A 20860-nucleotide genomic window follows, 5' to 3' on the forward strand; every position below is an offset into this window, starting at 1 on the left:
GTCTCTCCCTCTCTGTCTGTCTTTCTCGCTCTCTCTGTCCCTCTCTCTATCTCTGCCTCTCTGTCTCTTTCCCTCTCCACCTCCCCTGTCTCTCTCGATCGCTGTCTCTCTCCCTCCCTCGGTTTCAATCTCTCCATCTATCTCTTCCTTGCTCTCCTTCAAGCCGTTTCTGTGTGCACGTGTGTGTGTGTGTGCGTGTGTGTGTGTGTGTGTGTGTGTGTGTGTGTGTGTGTCTGTGTGTGAGCGCGCGCGCGTGTGTGGGTTCCCGCGCGCGAGCGCCCGGGTGTGTCTGTGTGTGGGGCTGTGGATTTGCTGCTGGTGGTGGTGGGGTGTTTCTGGGTTTCTCTCAGCCCCTCTCGCCGGGGATCAGGCTGCCGGCTCTAGTGCCAGCCCGGGGCAAAGCAGGGCCATCCCCCAACACCCCAGCCCCCACGCCCTCTTGCCCACCGGCCGGGTCTTGGTCGGGACAAGCGACCGTGGTGGGGGCGTTGTGAGAAAAAGGCCAGGCGCGGCTGGGCCGGCTGTTCGCCCTTGGCCAGCCCTGACGCCTCTGGGGGGGTGGGCCAAGAGGGGGCCTCGCAGGAGCTCCCCAGCGGCCAGGGATCCAAAAGAATACCTCCACGACAGGGCGGAGGACCCGCCGGGGTCCCAGGATCGTGGGCCCTGGGCCCTGACGCCTCGGAGCACTCCCTGTTCCGAGCGGGCCCGACGTGGTGGAAGCTCGGGAGCTCGGCAGCCGGGGGAAGGCCGCGGGCGAGCGGCTCGGGGGTCCCGATCCGAGCCCGGCGACCCCGGGCTGGCGGTGCGGGCTGGAAGCCGGCGGGCATGGCTGGGCCGGGCTCTTGGGGCAGCCAGGCGCCTCTGCCGGCGTCTACGGCCATACCACCCTGAACGCGCCCGATCTCGTCTGATCTCGGAAGCTTAAGCAGGGTCGGGCCTGGTTAGTACTTGGATGGGAGACCGCCTGGGAATACCGGGTGCTGTAGGCTTTTTGGCTTGCTTTCTTCTCTTTCTTTCTTTTCTACCTTCCTTTCTTCCCTTCTCTCACTCACTCTTCTTTCCTTCTTTCTTTCCTTCTTTCTCTCTTTCTTTCCTTTCTTTCTTTCCTTCTTTCTTTCTATCGCTCCCTCTTTCTATCTCGCTCTTTCTCTCTCTTTTGCTTTCCTTCTTACTTTCATTCTTTTCTGTTTCTTCCCTTGCTATCTTTCCTTTCTTTCTTTGTCTCTCTCTCTTTCTCTTTCTTCCTTCCTTCCTTCCTTTCTTCCTTCCTCTCTATCTCTCTATCACTCTTTCTTTCTTTCCTTCCTTCTTTCTTTCTCTCTTTGTTTTCTTTCTTTCTTTCCTTCTTTCTCTCTCTCTCTCTTTCTCGCTCTTTCTCTCTTTCTTTCCTTCTTTTCTTTTCCTTCCCTTGCTATCTTTGTTTTCTTTCTTTCTCTTTTCTTTTCTTTCCTTCTTTCTTTCTTTCTCCTATCTCTCTGTCTCTTTCTTTCTCTTTCTTTATTTCATTCTTTCCTTTTCTCTTGCTTTTCTTTCTTTCTCACTTTCTTCCTTTCTCTTTCTTTCTTTCTTTGTTTCATTCTTTCTTCGGTCTTTGCCTCTTTCTTCCTTTCTTTCTTTCCTTCTTACTTTCATTCTTTTCTTTTTCTTCCCTTACTATCTTTCCCTTCTTTCTTTCTCTCTCTGTCTTTCTCTCTCTTTCTTTCTCTCTCTCTCTTTCTCTCTCACTCTTTCTTTCTTTCTTTCTTTCTTTCTTTCTTTCTTTCTTTCTTTCTTTCTTTCTTTCTTTCTTTCTTTCTTTCTTTCTTTCTTTCTTTCTTTCCTACTTGGTTTCTTTCTTTCTTTCCTTTTTCTTCCAGACGGAGTCTCACTCTGTCACCCAACCTGGAGTGCAGTGGCAAGATCTGGGCCCACTGCAAGCTCCGCCTCCCGGGTTCACGCCATTCTCCTGCCTCAGCCTCCTGAGTAGCTGGGATTACAGGCATGCACCACCACACCTGGCTAATTTTGTATTTTTAGTAGAGACGGGGCTTCTCCATGTTGGTTAGCTTGGTCTTGGTCTGGAACTCCCAACTTCAGGCGATCCACCCACTTTCCCAAAGTGCTAGGATACCCAAAGTGCTAGGATTACAGGCGTGAGTCACCAGCGCCCGGTCAGACTAGGGGTATAGTTTTAGGCTTCTGCTTGGCTTTCCTTTTCTGTGATGAATTTCACCTCACAGTCTTAGGATATGGTGAGGAGTTTTAGGCATCGATCTTCATATGGGATATTATTCTACAGTTTTCTCTTGTAAAATCTTTGTCTTGCTTTGGTATCAGGGCAATTGTAGCCTCATAGAATGAGTTAGGGAATACTCCCTCCTCTTCAAGGTTTTGGCAGGATTAACAAGGATTACTATTCGTTCTCTAAATATTTGATAGAGAAGTCAAGTCCAAGGCTTTTTTTTTTTTTTTTTTTTTTTTTTGGCAGGAGATATTGGGTTACTGATTCAGTCTCCTTACTAGTTACTAGTCTATTCAGATTTTCACTTTCTTTGTGATTTAGTCTTGGTAGGGTTCATGTTCCTAGGAATTTATCCATTTCATCCAAGTTATCCAATATGTTGGTGTACAATTGTTCTTAGCACTCTCTTACAATCCTATTCATTTATTTCTTTGAGACAGGATCTCATCTGTCACCTAGGCTAGAGTGCAGTGGTGTGATCTAGGCTCATTACAACCTCCACCTCCCAGGTTCAAGCGATCCTCCTACCTCAGCCTCCTCAGTAGCTGGGACAACAGGCTTTTGCCATCAAGATGGGCTGAATTTTCTTCTTTCTTTCTTTCTTTCTTTCTTTCTTTCTTTCTTTAATTTATTTATTTTTTTCTTTCCTTTTTATCTTTTTTTTTTTTTTTTTTTTTTGTAAAGACCGGGTTTGACCATATCTCCCAGGCTGGTCTTGAACTCCTGAGCTAAAGTGATTCACCTGCCTGAACCTCCCGAGTAGCTGGGATTACAGGGGCCTACCACCACACCCGGCTAATTTTTTTTGTATTTTTAGTAGAGATGGTTTCACCATGTTGGCCAGGTTAGTCTTGAACTCCTAACCTCAAGTGATCTGCATGCCTCGGCCTCCCAAAGTGCTGGGATTATAGGTGTGAGCCACTTCACCCTGCCAATCGTTTTCATTTTGACTGGATCCAATAGTAATGTCCCCACTTCCATTTCTGATTTTCGTAATTTGAGTATTCTCTCTTTTTTTCTTAGTCACTCCATAAAGTTTGTCAATTTTATCTTTCAAAAAACCAACTTTCAGTTTTGTTGATTTTCTCCATTTTTGTATTTTCTGTTTTATTTATTTCTGAATTAATCTTTCTTTCTTTCCTTCCTAGGGTTTAATTTGTTCTTTTCTAGTGCCTAAATTGTAAATTTAGATTGCTAATTTGAGGTCCTTTGGGTGTTTTTTGTTTTGTTTTCTTTTGAGAGGGAGTCTCGCTCTTGTTGCCCAGGCTGGAGTGCAATGGTGCGATCTCGGCTCACTGCAACCTCTGCCTCCCAGGTTTAAGCAATTCTCTTGCTTCAGCCTCCCAAGTCGCTGGGATTACAGGCGCCTGCCACCACAACCGGCTAATTTTGTATTTTCAGCAGAGACAGGGTTTCTCCCTGTTGTTCAGGCTAGTCTCGAACTCCTGACCTCAGGTGATTGGCTCACCTCAGCCTCCCAAAGTGCTGGGATTACAGGCATTAACCGCGACGCCTGGCTTTCTTTAGGTTTTTTTCATGTAAGCATTTCACACTATAAATTTCCCTGTTAGCACTGCTTTCACTGCATCCCAAAGTTTGGCTATGCTGTGTTTTCATTTTCATTCATTTCTGAGTACAGCTGAGCCTTGAACAACATGGGTTTGAACTGCAAGGGTGCACTTATACAGGAATTGTTTTCAATAAGTACAGTAGGTCCTCTGATTTCATTAATTCTGCATCTGTAACCAAAGGCAGATTGAAAATACAGTCTTCACAGAGCGCAAACCCTGAGGATACAGCGGCCTAACTTTTTTAATGCCCAGGTTTTACAGGGCCAACTGCAAGACTTGACTCTGTGTGGATTTTGGCCTACTTACGGGGTCCTGGAACCAATCCCCTGTGGATACTGACACCCAACTGTATTTTCTGATTTCTCTTGTGGTTTCTTCTTTAACCCATTGGTTGTTTAAGCAAATATCTGAATCTCTTCAAATACCTGAGACTGGATAATTTATTAAAAAGAGACATTTATTTCTCTCAGTTCTCAAGGCTGGGGTGTCCAAGGTCAAGTCATCAGCCCATTCAGTGTCTAAGGAGGGCCCAGTCTCTCCTTCCAAGATGACACAACGTTGCTTCATCTTTCAGAGGGGAAGAACATTGTGTCCCCACACGGAGGAGACGGAGGGAATGAACCCACTCAAGTCCTTTTCTAAGGGCTCTAATTTCATCCATAAGGACTTCTACCCTCATGAGATAATCGCCTCCTAAAGAATCCACCTTTTTACCCTTTTTTTTTTTTTTTCTTTTTCTTTTTTTTGTTTGAGACAGGGTCTCATTCTATTGCCCCTACGGCAGTGCAGTAGCCTGTAGCCTGATCATGGCTCACTGCAGCCTTGACCTCCCAGGCTCAACCAGTCCTCCTGCTTCAGCCTCCTGAGTAGCTGGGACTACAGGCCTGCACCACCACGCCCACCGAATTTGGTGTTTTTTCTAGAGACAAGTTTTGCCATTTTGCCCTGGCTGGTCTTGAACTCCTGGGCTCGAACAATCTGACTGCCTTTCCCTTCCAAAGTGCTGGGATGACAGCGTTAGCCACCACCCCAGGCCAGTGCCCACCTCTTAATACTATCATATTGGCAAATAAATTTCAGCATATAAATTTTGGGGGACATTCAGACCATAGCAGTGTGTTCTTTACTTTCCAAAAAGAAAACAGGTCAGTTTATCAGTTTTCCTTGTATTATTGATTTTTAACTCGATTTTGTTGTGGTCAGAGAAGACATTTGATAATACGCTGTTCGCCCTTCGCCAGCCTCGACGACTCTGGGTGAGGGGGCAAGAGGGGCCCTCGCAGGATTCCTGAGCGGCCAGGGATCCCAAAGAATACCTGCGCGACAGGGCGGAGGACCCGACGGGGTCCCAGGATCGTGGGCCGTGGGCCCTGACGCCTCGGAGCACTCCCTGTTCCGAGCGGGCCCGACGTGGTGGAAGCTCGGGAGCTCGGCAGCCGGGAGAGGCAGCAGGCGAAGAGGCTCCGGGATCCCGATCCGAGCACGACGACCCCGGGCTGGCGGTGCGGGCTGGAAGCCGGCGGGCATGGCTGGGCCGGGCTCTTGGGGCAGCCAGGCGCCTCTGCCGGCGTCTACGGCCATACCACCCTGAACGCGCCCGATCTCGTCTGATCTCGGAAGCTAAGCAGGGTCGGGCCTGGTTAGTACTTGGATGGGAGACCGCCTGGGAATACCGGGTGCTGTAGGCTTTTTGGCTTGCTTTCTTCTCTTTCTTTCTTTTCTACCTTCCTTTCTTCCCTTCTCTCACTCACTCTTCTTTCCTTCTTTCTTTCCTTCTTTCTCTCTTTCTTTCCTTTCTTTCTTTCTTTCCTTCTTTCTTTCTATCTCTCCCTCTTTCTATCTCGCTCTTTCTCTCTCTTTTGCTTTCCTTCTTACTTTCATTCTTTTCTGTTTCTTCCCTTGCTATCTTTCCTTTCTTTCTTTGTCTCTCTCTCTTTCTTTCTTTCGTTCTGCTGTCTTTCCTTCTTTCTTTCTTTCTACCTCTCTATCTTTCTTTCTATCCTTCCTCCTTTCTTTCCTTCTTTCTTTCTCTCTCCCTCTCTCTTGCTTGCTCTTTCTTTCTTTCCTTCTTTCTTTCATTCTTTTCTTTTCTTCCCTTGCTATCTTCCTTTTCTTTCTTCTCGTTCTTCCTTCTTTCTTGCTTTCCTTCTTTCTTTCTTTCTCCTATCTCTCTGTCTCTTTCTTTCTCTCTCTTTCTCTTTCTTTATTTCGTTCTTTCCTTCTTTCTTGCTTTTCTTTCTCACTTTCTTTTCTTCCTTTCTCTTTCTTTCTTTCTTCTCTTTGCTCCTTTCTTTCTTTCCTTTCTTTCTTTCTTTCTTTCTTTCTTTCTTTCTTTCTTTCTTTCTTTCTTTCTTTCTTTCTTTCTTTCCCTCCTTCCTTCCTTCCTTCCTTCCTTCCTTCCTTCCTTCTTTCTTTCTTTCCTTCCTTCTTTCTTTCTTTCCTTCTTTCTTTCTGTCTTTCCTTTTTCTTCCAGACGGAGTCTCGCTGTCACCCAGCCTGGAGTGCAGTGGCAAGATCTCGGCTCACTGCAAGCTCCGCCTCCCGGGTTCACGCCATTCTCCTGCCTCAGCCTCCCAAACAGCTGGGACTACAGGCGCCCGCCACCACGCCCGGCTCATGTTTTGTCGTTTTAGTGGAGACGGGGTTTCACCGTGTTAGCCAGGCTGGTCTGGATCTCCTGACGTCGTGATCCACCCGCCTCGGCCTCCCAAAGTGCTGGGACTACAGGCGTGATCCACCGCGCCCGGCCTGCTGTAGGCTTTTGTGGCTTCCCCTCTCCCTCCCTTGCCCCTACTATCGCCATGCTTCCCAACCTCCCCGGACTCTGCTCCCCCCTTGTCGCCCGCCTACACCCCCGCCGCAGCCGGGGACCTCCTCCTGGGGGTCCGCCACCAAAGCACCACCGGGCAGCAGCATCCCACCGCTTCCGCCTCGCCGCCGCCCGGCCAGGAGCCCGGCTCCAGCCCTGGAGGGCAGGAGGCCGGACCCCAAAGGCGCAGGCGCGGGTTCCCTGCCGTTCCCGGCGCCTTCCCGCTCCCGGAACGCACAGGCGATTCAATCCATTCACCGGGCGGGCGCCGCCGCAACCTTCCAAACCGGGGGAAGGGGCGGGCAGGGCCAGCGGGTGCCACAGACGCCAGCCGAAACCTCCGCTCCAGAACGCAGGGGCTGCTTTATCCGGGGGAAGGACATTGCTTCGCCAGCAACCAGGAAAACAGTCCCTGTGCACCCGGATTCCCATTGCCACCAACTTCGTGTAAACTCCAGTCCCGAGGACACGCCAGAGACCCAGGCCTCGGGCCCCGTGGGCACGCCCGGTGCCACGGCTCCCGCCAAAAGGGCGGGCGCACTCTGCAAATCAAGGGGCCCACCGCACCGCACCAAGAGCACAGGGAGGTGCCAACACAGGAAGGAGCCTACGAAACCCACCCCCAAAGCAAGCAATTAATCCAAGACAAAACCCGTCTCAGCGCTCCATTGCTCCTCTCGCATGGACGGCCTGGCCACCCTGTTCTGGCCCAGCCCAAGCCCCCTCCACCCTATCCCGGCCTGCTCAAAAGGGCCCTGCCTACGGGAGCAGGGCGCTCCCTCTCCAAGGCTCTATCGCTCTCGCTCTCTAGCTCCCTGCCCCTCTCTCTTCTGGGTTTGCCCCTGCACCTCGCGCTATTTCTGTCGCCTTTCCTCTGTCTCTCCCTCTCTGTCTGTCTTTCTCGCTCTCTCTGTCCCTCTCTCTATCTCTGCCTCTCTGTCTCTTTCCCTCTCCACCTCCCCTGTCTCTCTCGATCGCTGTCTCTCTCCCTCCCTCGGTTTCAATCTCTCCATCTATCTCTTCCTTGCTCTCCTTCAAGCCGTTTCTGTGTGCACGTGTGTGTGTGTGTGCGTGTGTGTGTGTGTGTGTGTGTGTGTGTGTGTCTGTGTGTGAGCGCGCGCGCGTGTGTGGGTTCCCGCGCGCGAGCGCCCGGGTGTGTCTGTGTGTGGGGCTGTGGATTTGCTGCTGGTGGTGGTGGGGTGTTTCTGGGTTTCTCTCAGCCCCTCTCGCCGGGGATCAGGCTGCCGGCTCTAGTGCCAGCCCGGGGCAAAGCAGGGCCATCCCCCAACACCCCAGCCCCCACGCCCTCTTGCCCACCGGCCGGGTCTTGGTCGGGACAAGCGACCGTGGTGGGGGCGTTGTGAGAAAAAGGCCAGGCGCGGCTGGGCCGGCTGTTCGCCCTTGGCCAGCCCTGACGCCTCTGGGGGGGTGGGCCAAGAGGGGGCCTCGCAGGAGCTCCCCAGCGGCCAGGGATCCAAAAGAATACCTCCACGACAGGGCGGAGGACCCGCCGGGGTCCCAGGATCGTGGGCCCTGGGCCCTGACGCCTCGGAGCACTCCCTGTTCCGAGCGGGCCCGACGTGGTGGAAGCTCGGGAGCTCGGCAGCCGGGGGAAGGCCGCGGGCGAGCGGCTCGGGGGTCCCGATCCGAGCCCGGCGACCCCGGGCTGGCGGTGCGGGCTGGAAGCCGGCGGGCATGGCTGGGCCGGGCTCTTGGGGCAGCCAGGCGCCTCTGCCGGCGTCTACGGCCATACCACCCTGAACGCGCCCGATCTCGTCTGATCTCGGAAGCTTAAGCAGGGTCGGGCCTGGTTAGTACTTGGATGGGAGACCGCCTGGGAATACCGGGTGCTGTAGGCTTTTTGGCTTGCTTTCTTCTCTTTCTTTCTTTTCTACCTTCCTTTCTTCCCTTCTCTCACTCACTCTTCTTTCCTTCTTTCTTTCCTTCTTTCTCTCTTTCTTTCCTTTCTTTCTTTCCTTCTTTCTTTCTATCGCTCCCTCTTTCTATCTCGCTCTTTCTCTCTCTTTTGCTTTCCTTCTTACTTTCATTCTTTTCTGTTTCTTCCCTTGCTATCTTTCCTTTCTTTCTTTGTCTCTCTCTCTTTCTCTTTCTTCCTTCCTTCCTTCCTTTCTTCCTTCCTCTCTATCTCTCTATCACTCTTTCTTTCTTTCCTTCCTTCTTTCTTTCTCTCTTTGTTTTCTTTCTTTCTTTCCTTCTTTCTCTCTCTCTCTCTTTCTCGCTCTTTCTCTCTTTCTTTCCTTCTTTTCTTTTCCTTCCCTTGCTATCTTTGTTTTCTTTCTTTCTCTTTTCTTTTCTTTCCTTCTTTCTTTCTTTCTCCTATCTCTCTGTCTCTTTCTTTCTCTTTCTTTATTTCATTCTTTCCTTTTCTCTTGCTTTTCTTTCTTTCTCACTTTCTTCCTTTCTCTTTCTTTCTTTCTTTGTTTCATTCTTTCTTCGGTCTTTGCCTCTTTCTTCCTTTCTTTCTTTCCTTCTTACTTTCATTCTTTTCTTTTTCTTCCCTTACTATCTTTCCCTTCTTTCTTTCTCTCTCTGTCTTTCTCTCTCTTTCTTTCTCTCTCTCTCTTTCTCTCTCACTCTTTCTTTCTTTCTTTCTTTCTTTCTTTCTTTCTTTCTTTCTTTCTTTCTTTCTTTCTTTCTTTCTTTCTTTCTTTCTTTCTTTCCTACTTGGTTTCTTTCTTTCTTTCCTTTTTCTTCCAGACGGAGTCTCACTCTGTCACCCAACCTGGAGTGCAGTGGCAAGATCTGGGCCCACTGCAAGCTCCGCCTCCCGGGTTCACGCCATTCTCCTGCCTCAGCCTCCTGAGTAGCTGGGATTACAGGCATGCACCACCACACCTGGCTAATTTTGTATTTTTAGTAGAGACGGGGCTTCTCCATGTTGGTTAGCTTGGTCTTGGTCTGGAACTCCCAACTTCAGGCGATCCACCCACTTTCCCAAAGTGCTAGGATACCCAAAGTGCTAGGATTACAGGCGTGAGTCACCAGCGCCCGGTCAGACTAGGGGTATAGTTTTAGGCTTCTGCTTGGCTTTCCTTTTCTGTGATGAATTTCACCTCACAGTCTTAGGATATGGTGAGGAGTTTTAGGCATCGATCTTCATATGGGATATTATTCTACAGTTTTCTCTTGTAAAATCTTTGTCTTGCTTTGGTATCAGGGCAATTGTAGCCTCATAGAATGAGTTAGGGAATACTCCCTCCTCTTCAAGGTTTTGGCAGGATTAACAAGGATTACTATTCGTTCTCTAAATATTTGATAGAGAAGTCAAGTCCAAGGCTTTTTTTTTTTTTTTTTTTTTTTGGCAGGAGATATTGGGTTACTGATTCAGTCTCCTTACTAGTTACTAGTCTATTCAGATTTTCACTTTCTTTGTGATTTAGTCTTGGTAGGGTTCATGTTCCTAGGAATTTATCCATTTCATCCAAGTTATCCAATATGTTGGTGTACAATTGTTCTTAGCACTCTCTTACAATCCTATTCATTTATTTCTTTGAGACAGGATCTCATCTGTCACCTAGGCTAGAGTGCAGTGGTGTGATCTAGGCTCATTACAACCTCCACCTCCCAGGTTCAAGCGATCCTCCTACCTCAGCCTCCTCAGTAGCTGGGACAACAGGCTTTTGCCATCAAGATGGGCTGAATTTTCTTCTTTCTTTCTTTCTTTCTTTCTTTCTTTCTTTAATTTATTTATTTTTTTCTTTCCTTTTTATCTTTTTTTTTTTTTTTTTTTTTTTTTTTTTTGTAAAGACCGGGTTTGACCATATCTCCCAGGCTGGTCTTGAACTCCTGAGCTAAAGTGATTCACCTGCCTGAACCTCCCGAGTAGCTGGGATTACAGGGGCCTACCACCACACCCGGCTAATTTTTTTTGTATTTTTAGTAGAGATGGTTTCACCATGTTGGCCAGGTTAGTCTTGAACTCCTAACCTCAAGTGATCTGCATGCCTCGGCCTCCCAAAGTGCTGGGATTATAGGTGTGAGCCACTTCACCCTGCCAATCGTTTTCATTTTGACTGGATCCAATAGTAATGTCCCCACTTCCATTTCTGATTTTCGTAATTTGAGTATTCTCTCTTTTTTTCTTAGTCACTCCATAAAGTTTGTCAATTTTATCTTTCAAAAAACCAACTTTCAGTTTTGTTGATTTTCTCCATTTTTGTATTTTCTGTTTTATTTATTTCTGAATTAATCTTTCTTTCTTTCCTTCCTAGGGTTTAATTTGTTCTTTTCTAGTGCCTAAATTGTAAATTTAGATTGCTAATTTGAGGTCCTTTGGGTGTTTTTTGTTTTGTTTTCTTTTGAGAGGGAGTCTCGCTCTTGTTGCCCAGGCTGGAGTGCAATGGTGCGATCTCGGCTCACTGCAACCTCTGCCTCCCAGGTTTAAGCAATTCTCTTGCTTCAGCCTCCCAAGTCGCTGGGATTACAGGCGCCTGCCACCACAACCGGCTAATTTTGTATTTTCAGCAGAGACAGGGTTTCTCCCTGTTGTTCAGGCTAGTCTCGAACTCCTGACCTCAGGTGATTGGCTCACTTCAGCCTCCCAAAGTGCTGGGATTACAGGCATTAACCGCGACGCCTGGCTTTCTTTAGGTTTTTTTCATGTAAGCATTTCACACTATAAATTTCCCTGTTAGCACTGCTTTCACTGCATCCCAAAGTTTGGCTATGCTGTGTTTTCATTTTCATTCATTTCTGAGTACAGCTGAGCCTTGAACAACATGGGTTTGAACTGCAAGGGTGCACTTATACAGGAATTGTTTTCAATAAGTACAGTAGGTCCTCTGATTTCATTAATTCTGCATCTGTAACCAAAGGCAGATTGAAAATACAGTCTTCACAGAGCGCAAACCCTGAGGATACAGCGGCCTAACTTTTTTAATGCCCAGGTTTTACAGGGCCAACTGCAAGACTTGACTCTGTGTGGATTTTGGCCTACTTACGGGGTCCTGGAACCAATCCCCTGTGGATACTGACACCCAACTGTATTTTCTGATTTCTCTTGTGGTTTCTTCTTTAACCCATTGGTTGTTTAAGCAAATATCTGAATCTCTTCAAATACCTGAGACTGGATAATTTATTAAAAAGAGACATTTATTTCTCTCAGTTCTCAAGGCTGGGGTGTCCAAGGTCAAGTCATCAGCCCATTCAGTGTCTAAGGAGGGCCCAGTCTCTCCTTCCAAGATGACACAACGTTGCTTCATCTTTCAGAGGGGAAGAACATTGTGTCCCCACACGGAGGAGACGGAGGGAATGAACCCACTCAAGTCCTTTTCTAAGGGCTCTAATTTCATCCATAAGGACTTCTACCCTCATGAGATAATCGCCTCCTAAAGAATCCACCTTTTTACCCTTTTTTTTTTTTTTCTTTTTCTTTTTTTTGTTTGAGACAGGGTCTCATTCTATTGCCCCTACGGCAGTGCAGTAGCCTGTAGCCTGATCATGGCTCACTGCAGCCTTGACCTCCCAGGCTCAACCAGTCCTCCTGCTTCAGCCTCCTGAGTAGCTGGGACTACAGGCCTGCACCACCACGCCCACCGAATTTGGTGTTTTTTCTAGAGACAAGTTTTGCCATTTTGCCCTGGCTGGTCTTGAACTCCTGGGCTCGAACAATCTGACTGCCTTTCCCTTCCAAAGTGCTGGGATGACAGCGTTAGCCACCACCCCAGGCCAGTGCCCACCTCTTAATACTATCATATTGGCAAATAAATTTCAGCATATAAATTTTGGGGGACATTCAGACCATAGCAGTGTGTTCTTTACTTTCCAAAAAGAAAACAGGTCAGTTTATCAGTTTTCCTTGTATTATTGATTTTTAACTCGATTTTGTTGTGGTCAGAGAAGACATTTGATAATACGCTGTTCGCCCTTCGCCAGCCTCGACGACTCTGGGTGAGGGGGCAAGAGGGGCCCTCGCAGGATTCCTGAGCGGCCAGGGATCCCAAAGAATACCTGCGCGACAGGGCGGAGGACCCGACGGGGTCCCAGGATCGTGGGCCGTGGGCCCTGACGCCTCGGAGCACTCCCTGTTCCGAGCGGGCCCGACGTGGTGGAAGCTCGGGAGCTCGGCAGCCGGGAGAGGCAGCAGGCGAAGAGGCTCCGGGATCCCGATCCGAGCACGACGACCCCGGGCTGGCGGTGCGGGCTGGAAGCCGGCGGGCATGGCTGGGCCGGGCTCTTGGGGCAGCCAGGCGCCTCTGCCGGCGTCTACGGCCATACCACCCTGAACGCGCCCGATCTCGTCTGATCTCGGAAGCTAAGCAGGGTCGGGCCTGGTTAGTACTTGGATGGGAGAGCGCCTGGGAATACCGGGTGCTGTAGGCTTTTTGGCTTGCTTTCTTCTCTTTCTTTCTTTTCTACCTTCCTTTCTTCCCTTCTCTCACTCACTCTTCTTTCCTTCTTTCTTTCCTTCTTTCTCTCTTTCTTTCCTTTCTTTCTTTCTTTCCTTCTTTCTTTCTATCTCTCCCTCTTTCTATCTCGCTCTTTCTCTCTCTTTTGCTTTCCTTCTTACTTTCATTCTTTTCTGTTTCTTCCCTTGCTATCTTTCCTTTCTTTCTTTGTCTCTCTCTCTTTCTTTCTTTCGTTCTGCTGTCTTTCCTTCTTTCTTTCTTTCTACCTCTCTATCTTTCTTTCTATCCTTCCTCCTTTCTTTCCTTCTTTCTTTCTCTCTCCCTCTCTCTTGCTTGCTCTTTCTTTCTTTCCTTCTTTCTTTCATTCTTTTCTTTTCTTCCCTTGCTATCTTCCTTTTCTTTCTTCTCGTTCTTCCTTCTTTCTTGCTTTCCTTCTTTCTTTCTTTCTCCTATCTCTCTGTCTCTTTCTTTCTCTCTCTTTCTCTTTCTTTATTTCGTTCTTTCCTTCTTTCTTGCTTTTCTTTCTCACTTTCTTTTCTTCCTTTCTCTTTCTTTCTTTCTTCTCTTTGCTCCTTTCTTTCTTTCCTTTCTTTCTTTCTTTCTTTCTTTCTTTTCTTTCCCTCCTTCCTTCCTTCCTTCCTTCCTTCCTTCCTTCCTTCCTTCCTTCCTTCTTTCTTTCTTTCCTTCCTTCTTTCTTTCTTTCCTTCTTTCTTTCTGTCTTTCCTTTTTCTTCCAGACGGAGTCTCGCTGTCACCCAGCCTGGAGTGCAGTGGCAAGATCTCGGCTCACTGCAAGCTCCGCCTCCCGGGTTCACGCCATTCTCCTGCCTCAGCCTCCCAAACAGCTGGGACTACAGGCGCCCGCCACCACGCCCGGCTCATGTTTTGTCGTTTTAGTGGAGACGGGGTTTCACCGTGTTAGCCAGGCTGGTCTGGATCTCCTGACGTCGTGATCCACCCGCCTCGGCCTCCCAAAGTGCTGGGACTACAGGCGTGATCCACCGCGCCCGGCCTGCTGTAGGCTTTTGTGGCTTCCCCTCTCCCTCCCTTGCCCCTACTATCGCCATGCTTCCCAACCTCCCCGGACTCTGCTCCCCCCTTGTCGCCCGCCTACACCCCCGCCGCAGCCGGGGACCTCCTCCTGGGGGTCCGCCACCAAAGCACCACCGGGCAGCAGCATCCCACCGCTTCCGCCTCGCCGCCGCCCGGCCAGGAGCCCGGCTCCAGCCCTGGAGGGCAGGAGGCCGGACCCCAAAGGCGCAGGCGCGGGTTCCCTGCCGTTCCCGGCGCCTTCCCGCTCCCGGAACGCACAGGCGATTCAATCCATTCACCGGGCGGGCGCCGCCGCAACCTTCCAAACCGGGGGAAGGGGCGGGCAGGGCCAGCGGGTGCCACAGACGCCAGCCGAGACCTCCGCTCCAGAACGCAGGGGCTGCTTTATCCGGGGGAAGGACATTGCTTCGCCAGCAACCAGGAAAACAGTCCCTGTGCACCCGGATTCCCATTGCCACCAACTTCGTGTAAACTCCAGTCCCGAGGACACGCCAGAGACCCAGGCCTCGGGCCCCGTGGGCACGCCCGGTGCCACGGCTCCCGCCAAAAGGGCGGGCGCACTCTGCAAATCAAGGGGCCCACCGCACCGCACCAAGAGCACAGGGAGGTGCCAACACAGGAAGGAGCCTACGAAACCCACCCCCAAAGCAAGCAATTAATCCAAGACAAAACCCGTCTCAGCGCTCCGTTGCTCCTCTCGCATGGACGGCCTGGCCACCCTGTTCTGGCCCAGCCCAAGCCCCCTCCACCCTATCCCGGCCTGCTCAAAAGGGCCCTGCCTACGGGAGCAGGGCGCTCCCTCTCCAAGGCTCTATCGCTCTCGCTCTCTAGCTCCCTGCCCCTCTCTCTTCTGGGTTTGCCCCTGCACCTCGCGCTATTTCTGTCGCCTTTCCTCTGTCTCTCCCTCTCTGTCTGTCTTTCTCGCTCTCTCTGTCCCTCTCTCTATCTCTGCCTCTCTGTCTCTTTCCCTCTCCACCTCCCCTGTCTCTCTCGATCGCTGTCTCTCTCCCTCCCTCGGTTTCAATCTCTCCATCTATCTCTTCCTTGCTCTCCTTCAAGCCGTTTCTGTGTGCACGTGTGTGTGTGTGCGTGTGTGTGTGTGTGTGTGTGTGTGTGTGTGTGTCTGTGTGTGAGCGCGCGCGCGTGTGTGGGTTCCCGCGCGCGAGCGCCCGGGTGTGTCTGTGTGTGGGGCTGTGGATTTGCTGCTGGTGGTGGTGGGGTGTTTCTGGGTTTCTCTCAGCCCCTCTCGCCGGGGATCAGGCTGCCGGCTCTAGTGCCAGCCCGGGGCAAAGCAGGGCCATCCCCCAACACCCCAGCCCCCACGCCCTCTTGCCCACCGGCCGGGTCTTGGTCGGGACAAGCGACCGTGGTGGGGGCGTTGTGAGAAAAAGGCCAGGCGCGGCTGGGCCGGCTGTTCGCCCTTGGCCAGCCCTGACGCCTCTGGGGGGGTGGGCCAAGAGGGGGCCTCGCAGGAGCTCCCCAGCGGCCAGGGATCCAAAAGAATACCTCCACGACAGGGCGGAGGACCCGCCGGGGTCCCAGGATCGTGGGCCCTGGGCCCTGACGCCTCGGAGCACTCCCTGTTCCGAGCGAGCCCGACGTGGTGGAAGCTCGGGAGCTCGGCAGCCGGGGGAAGGCCGCGGGCGAGCGGCTCGGGGGTCCCGATCCGAGCCCGGCCACCCCGAGCTGGCGGTGCGGGCTGGAAGCCGGCGGGCATGGCTGGGCCGGGCTCTTGGGGCAGCCAGGCGCCTCTGCCGGCGTCTACGGCCATACCACCCTGAACGCGCCCGATCTCGTCTGATCTCGGAAGCTAAGCAGGGTCGGGCCTGGTTAGTACTTGGATGGGAGACCGCCTGGGAATACCGGGTGCTGTAGGCTCTTTGGCTTGCTTTCTTCTCTTTCTTTCTTTTCTACCTTCCTTTCTTCCCTTCTCTCACTCACTCTTCTTTCCTTCTTTCTTTCCTTCTTTCTCTCTTTCTTTCCTTTCTTTCTTTCCTTCTTTCTTTCTATCGCTCCCTCTTTCTATCTCGCTCTTTCTCTCTCTTTTGCTTTCCTTCTTACTTTCATTCTTTTCTGTTTCTTCCCTTGCTATCTTTCCTTTCTTTCTTTGTCTCTCTCTCTTTCTCTTTCTTCCTTCCTTCCTTCCTTTCTTCCTTCCTCTCTATCTCTCTATCACTCTTTCTTTCTTTCCTTCCTTCTTTCTTTCTCTCTTTGTTTTCTTTCTTTCTTTCCTTCTTTCTCTCTCTCTCTCTTTCTCGCTCTTTCTCTCTTTCTTTCCTTCTTTTCTTTTCCTTCCCTTGCTATCTTTGTTTTCTTTCTTTCTCTTTTCTTTTCTTTCCTTCTTTCTTTCTTTCTCCTATCTCTCTGTCTCTTTCTTTCTCTTTCTTTATTTCATTCTTTCCTTTTCTCTTGCTTTTCTTTCTTTCTCACTTTCTTCCTTTCTCTTTCTTTCTTTCTTTCTTTGTTTCATTCTTTCTTCGGTCTTTGCCTCTTTCTTCCTTTCTTTCTTTCCTTCTTACTTTCATTCTTTTCTTTTTCTTCCCTTACTATCTTTCCCTTCTTTCTTTCTCTCTCTGTCTTTCTCTCTCTTTCTTTCTCTCTCTCTCTCTCTTTCTCTCTCACTCTTTCTTTCTTTCTTTCTTTCTTTCTTTCTTTCTTTCTTTCTTTCTTTCTTTCTTTCTTTCTTTCTTTCTACTTGGTTTCTTTCTTTCTTTCCTTTTTCTTCCAGACGGAGTCTCACTCTGTCACCCAACCTGGAGTGCAGTGGCAAGATCTGGGCCCACTGCAAGCTCCGCCTCCCGGGTTCACGCCATTCTCCTGCCTCAGCCTCCTGAGTAGCTGGGATTACAGGCATGCACCACCACACCTGGCTAATTTTGTATTTTTAGTAGAGACGGGGCTTCTCCATGTTGGTTAGCTTGGTCTTGGTCTGGAACTCCCAACTTCAGGCGATCCACCCACTTTCCCAAAGTGCTAGGATACCCAAAGTGCTAGGATTACAGGCGTGAGTCACCAGCGCCCGGTCAGACTAGGGGTATAGTTTTAGGCTTCTGCTTGGCTTTCCTTTTCTGTGATGAATTTCACCTCACAGTCTTAGGATATGGTGAGGAGTTTTAGGCATCGATCTTCATATGGGATATTATTCTACAGTTTTCTCTTGTAAAATCTTTGTCTTGCTTTGGTATCAGGGCAATTGTAGCCTCATAGAATGAGTTAGGGAATACTCCCTCCTCTTCAAGGTTTTGGCAGGATTAACAAGGATTACTATTCGTTCTCTAAATATTTGATAGAGAAGTCAAGTCCAAGGCTTTTTTTTTTTTTTTTTTTGGCAGGAGATATTGGTTACTGATTCAGTCTCCTTACTAGTTACTAGTCTATTCAGATTTTCACTTTCTTTGTGATTTAGTCTTGGTAGGGTTCATGTTCCTAGGAATTTATCCATTTCATCCAAGTTATCCAATATGTTGGTGTACAATTGTTCTTAGCACTCTCTTACAATCCTATTCATTTATTTCTTTGAGACAGGATCTCATCTGTCACCTAGGCTAGAGTGCAGTGGTGTGATCTAGGCTCATTACAACCTCCACCTCCCAGGTTCAAGCGATCCTCCTACCTCAGCCTCCTCAGTAGCTGGGACAACAGGCTTTTGCCATCAAGATGGGCTGAATTTTCTTCTTTCTTTCTTTCTTTCTTTCTTTCTTTCTTTAATTTATTTATTTTTTTCTTTCCTTTTTATCTTTTTTTTTTTTTTTTTTTTTTTTTGTAAAGACCGGGTTTGACCATATCTCCCAGGCTGGTCTTGAACTCCTGAGCTAAAGTGATTCACCTGCCTGAACCTCCCGAGTAGCTGGGATTACAGGGGCCTACCACCACACCCGGCTAATGTTTTTTGTATTTTTAGTAGAGATGGTTTCACCATGTTGGCCAGGTTAGTCTTGAACTCCTAACCTCAAGTGATCTGCATGCCTCGGCCTCCCAAAGTGCTGGGATTATAGGTGTGAGCCACTTCACCCTGCCAATCGTTTTCATTTTGACTGGATCCAATAGTAATGTCCCCACTTCCATTTCTGATTTTCGTAATTTGAGTATTCTCTCTTTTTTTCTTAGTCACTCCATAAAGTTTGTCAATTTTATCTTTCAAAAACCAACTTTCAGTTTTGTTGATTTTCTCCATTTTTGTATTTTCTGTTTTATTTATTTCTGAATTAATCTTTCTTTCTTTCCTTCCTAGGGTTTAATTTGTTCTTTTCTAGTGCCTAAATTGTAAATTTAGATTGCTAATTTGAGGTCCTTTGGGTGTTTTTTGTTTTGTTTTCTTTTGAGAGGGAGTCTCGCTCTTGTTGCCCAGGCTGGAGTGCAATGGTGCGATCTCGGCTCACTGCAACCTCTGCCTCCCAGGTTTAAGCAATTCTCTTGCTTCAGCCTCCCAAGTCGCTGGGATTACAGGCGCCTGCCACCACAACCGGCTAATTTTGTATTTTCAGCAGAGACAGGGTTTCTCCCTGTTGTTCAGGCTAGTCTCGAACTCCTGACCTCAGGTGATTGGCTCACCTCAGCCTCCCAAAGTGCTGGGATTACAGGCATTAACCGCGACGCCTGGCTTTCTTTAGGTTTTTTTCATGTAAGCATTTCACACTATAAATTTCCCTGTTAGCACTGCTTTCACTGCATCCCAAAGTTTGGCTATGCTGTGTTTTCATTTTCATTCATTTCTGAGTACAGCTGAGCCTTGAACAACATGGGTTTGAACTGCAAGGGTGCACTTATACAGGAATTGTTTTCAATAAGTACAGTAGGTCCTCTGATTTCATTAATTCTGCATCTGTAACCAAAGGCAGATTGAAAATACAGTCTTCACAGAGCGCAAACCCTGAGGATACAGCGGCCTAACTTTTTTAATGCCCAGGTTTTACAGGGCCAACTGCAAGACTTGACTCTGTGTGGATTTTGGCCTACTTACGGGGTCCTGGAACCAATCCCCTGTGGATACTGACACCCAACTGTATTTTCTGATTTCTCTTGTGGTTTCTTCTTTAACCCATTGGTTGTTTAAGCAAATATCTGAATCTCTTCAAATACCTGAGACTGGATAATTTATTAAAAAGAGACATTTATTTCTCTCAGTTCTCAAGGCTGGGGTGTCCAAGGTCAAGTCATCAGCCCATTCAGTGTCTAAGGAGGGCCCAGTCTCTCCTTCCAAGATGACACAACGTTGCTTCATCTTTCAGAGGGGAAGAACATTGTGTCCCCACACGGAGGAGACGGAGGGAATGAACCCACTCAAGTCCTTTTCTAAGGGCTCTAATTTCATCCATAAGGACTTCTACCTCATGAGATAATCGCCTCCTAAAGAATCCACCTTTTTACCCTTTTTTTTTTTTTTTCTTTTTCTTTTTTTTGTTTGAGACAGGGTCTCATTCTATTGCCCCTACGGCAGTGCAGTAGCCTGTAGCCTGATCATGGCTCACTGCAGCCTTGACCTCCCAGGCTCAACCAGTCCTCCTGCTTCAGCCTCCTGAGTAGCTGGGACTACAGGCCTGCACCACCACGCCCACCGAATTTGGTGTTTTTTCTAGAGACAAGTTTTGCCATTTTGCCCTGGCTGGTCTTGAACTCCTGGGCTCGAACAATCTGACTGCCTTTCCCTTCCAAAGTGCTGGGATGACAGCGTTAGCCACCACCCCAGGCCAGTGCCCACCTCTTAATACTATCATATTGGCAAATAAATTTCAGCATATAAATTTTGGGGGACATTCAGACCATAGCAGTGTGTTCTTTACTTTCCAAAAAGAAAACAGGTCAGTTTATCAGTTTTCCTTGTATTATTGATTTTTAACTCGATTTTGTTGTGGTCAGAGAAGACATTTGATAATACGCTGTTCGCCCTTCGCCAGCCTCGACGACTCTGGGTGAGGGGGCAAGAGGGGCCCTCGCAGGATTCCTGAGCGGCCAGGGATCCCAAAGAATACCTGCGCGACAGGGCGGAGGACCCGACGGGGTCCCAGGATCGTGGGCCGTGGGCCCTGACGCCTCGGAGCACTCCCTGTTCCGAGCGGGCCCGACGTGGTGGAAGCTCGGGAGCTCGGCAGCCGGGAGAGGCAGCAGGCGAAGAGGCTCCGGGATCCCGATCCGAGCACGACGACCCCGGGCTGGCGGTGCGGGCTGGAAGCCGGCGGGCATGGCTGGGCCGGGCTCTTGGGGCAGCCAGGCGCCTCTGCCGGCGTCTACGGCCATACCACCCTGAACGCGCCCGATCTCGTCTGATCTCGGAAGCTAAGCAGGGTCGGGCCTGGTTAGTACTTGGATGGGAGACCGCCTGGGAATACCGGGTGCTGTAGGCTTTTTGGCTTGCTTTCTTCTCTTTCTTTCTTTTCTACCTTCCTTTCTTCCCTTCTCTCACTCACTCTTCTTTCCTTCTTTCTTTCCTTCTTTCTCTCTTTCTTTCCTTTCTTTCTTTCTTTCCTTCTTTCTTTCTATCTCTCCCTCTTTCTATCTCGCTCTTTCTCTCTCTTTTGCTTTCCTTCTTACTTTCATTCTTTTCTGTTTCTTCCCTTGCTATCTTTCCTTTCTTTCTTTGTCTCTCTCTCTTTCTTTCTTTCGTTCTGCTGTCTTTCCTTCTTTCTTTCTTTCTACCTCTCTATCTTTCTTTCTATCCTTCCTCCTTTCTTTCCTTCTTTCTTTCTCTCTCCCTCTCTCTTGCTTGCTCTTTCTTTCTTTCCTTCTTTCTTTCATTCTTTTCTTTTCTTCCCTTGCTATCTTCCTTTTCTTTCTTCTCGTTCTTCCTTCTTTCTTGCTTTCCTTCTTTCTTTCTTTCTCCTCTCTCTCTGTCTCTTTCTTTC

General features: G+C 49.1%; 6 non-coding genes across 6 annotated transcripts; all 6 read left to right on the top strand.

Annotated features, from left to right (window-relative positions):
• Window positions 1-869: 869 nt before the first annotated feature.
• On the top strand, window positions 870-989 carry LOC135968914 (5S ribosomal RNA). The gene has a single exon (XR_010583946.1). It is a non-coding gene; the product is annotated as a 5S ribosomal RNA (ribosomal RNA).
• A 4372-nt stretch (window positions 990-5361) lies between these two features.
• On the top strand, window positions 5362-5480 carry LOC135969135 (5S ribosomal RNA). Its single transcript, XR_010584197.1, has one exon. It is a non-coding gene; the product is annotated as a 5S ribosomal RNA (ribosomal RNA).
• A 2860-nt stretch (window positions 5481-8340) lies between these two features.
• LOC135968915 (5S ribosomal RNA) lies at window positions 8341-8460 on the top strand. The gene has a single exon (XR_010583947.1). It is a non-coding gene; the product is annotated as a 5S ribosomal RNA (ribosomal RNA).
• A 4364-nt stretch (window positions 8461-12824) lies between these two features.
• On the top strand, window positions 12825-12943 carry LOC135968903 (5S ribosomal RNA). The gene has a single exon (XR_010583930.1). It is a non-coding gene; the product is annotated as a 5S ribosomal RNA (ribosomal RNA).
• Window positions 12944-15780: 2837 nt separating this feature from the next.
• Window positions 15781-15899, top strand: LOC135969143 (5S ribosomal RNA). The gene has a single exon (XR_010584207.1). It is a non-coding gene; the product is annotated as a 5S ribosomal RNA (ribosomal RNA).
• A 4344-nt stretch (window positions 15900-20243) lies between these two features.
• On the top strand, window positions 20244-20362 carry LOC135969146 (5S ribosomal RNA). The gene has a single exon (XR_010584211.1). It is a non-coding gene; the product is annotated as a 5S ribosomal RNA (ribosomal RNA).
• The last annotated feature ends 498 nt before the right edge of the window (window positions 20363-20860 follow it).

Source organism: Macaca fascicularis, chromosome 1 (assembly GCF_037993035.2).
Source record: "Macaca fascicularis isolate 582-1 chromosome 1, T2T-MFA8v1.1".
NCBI classification, from domain to species: domain Eukaryota; kingdom Metazoa; phylum Chordata; class Mammalia; order Primates; family Cercopithecidae; genus Macaca; species Macaca fascicularis.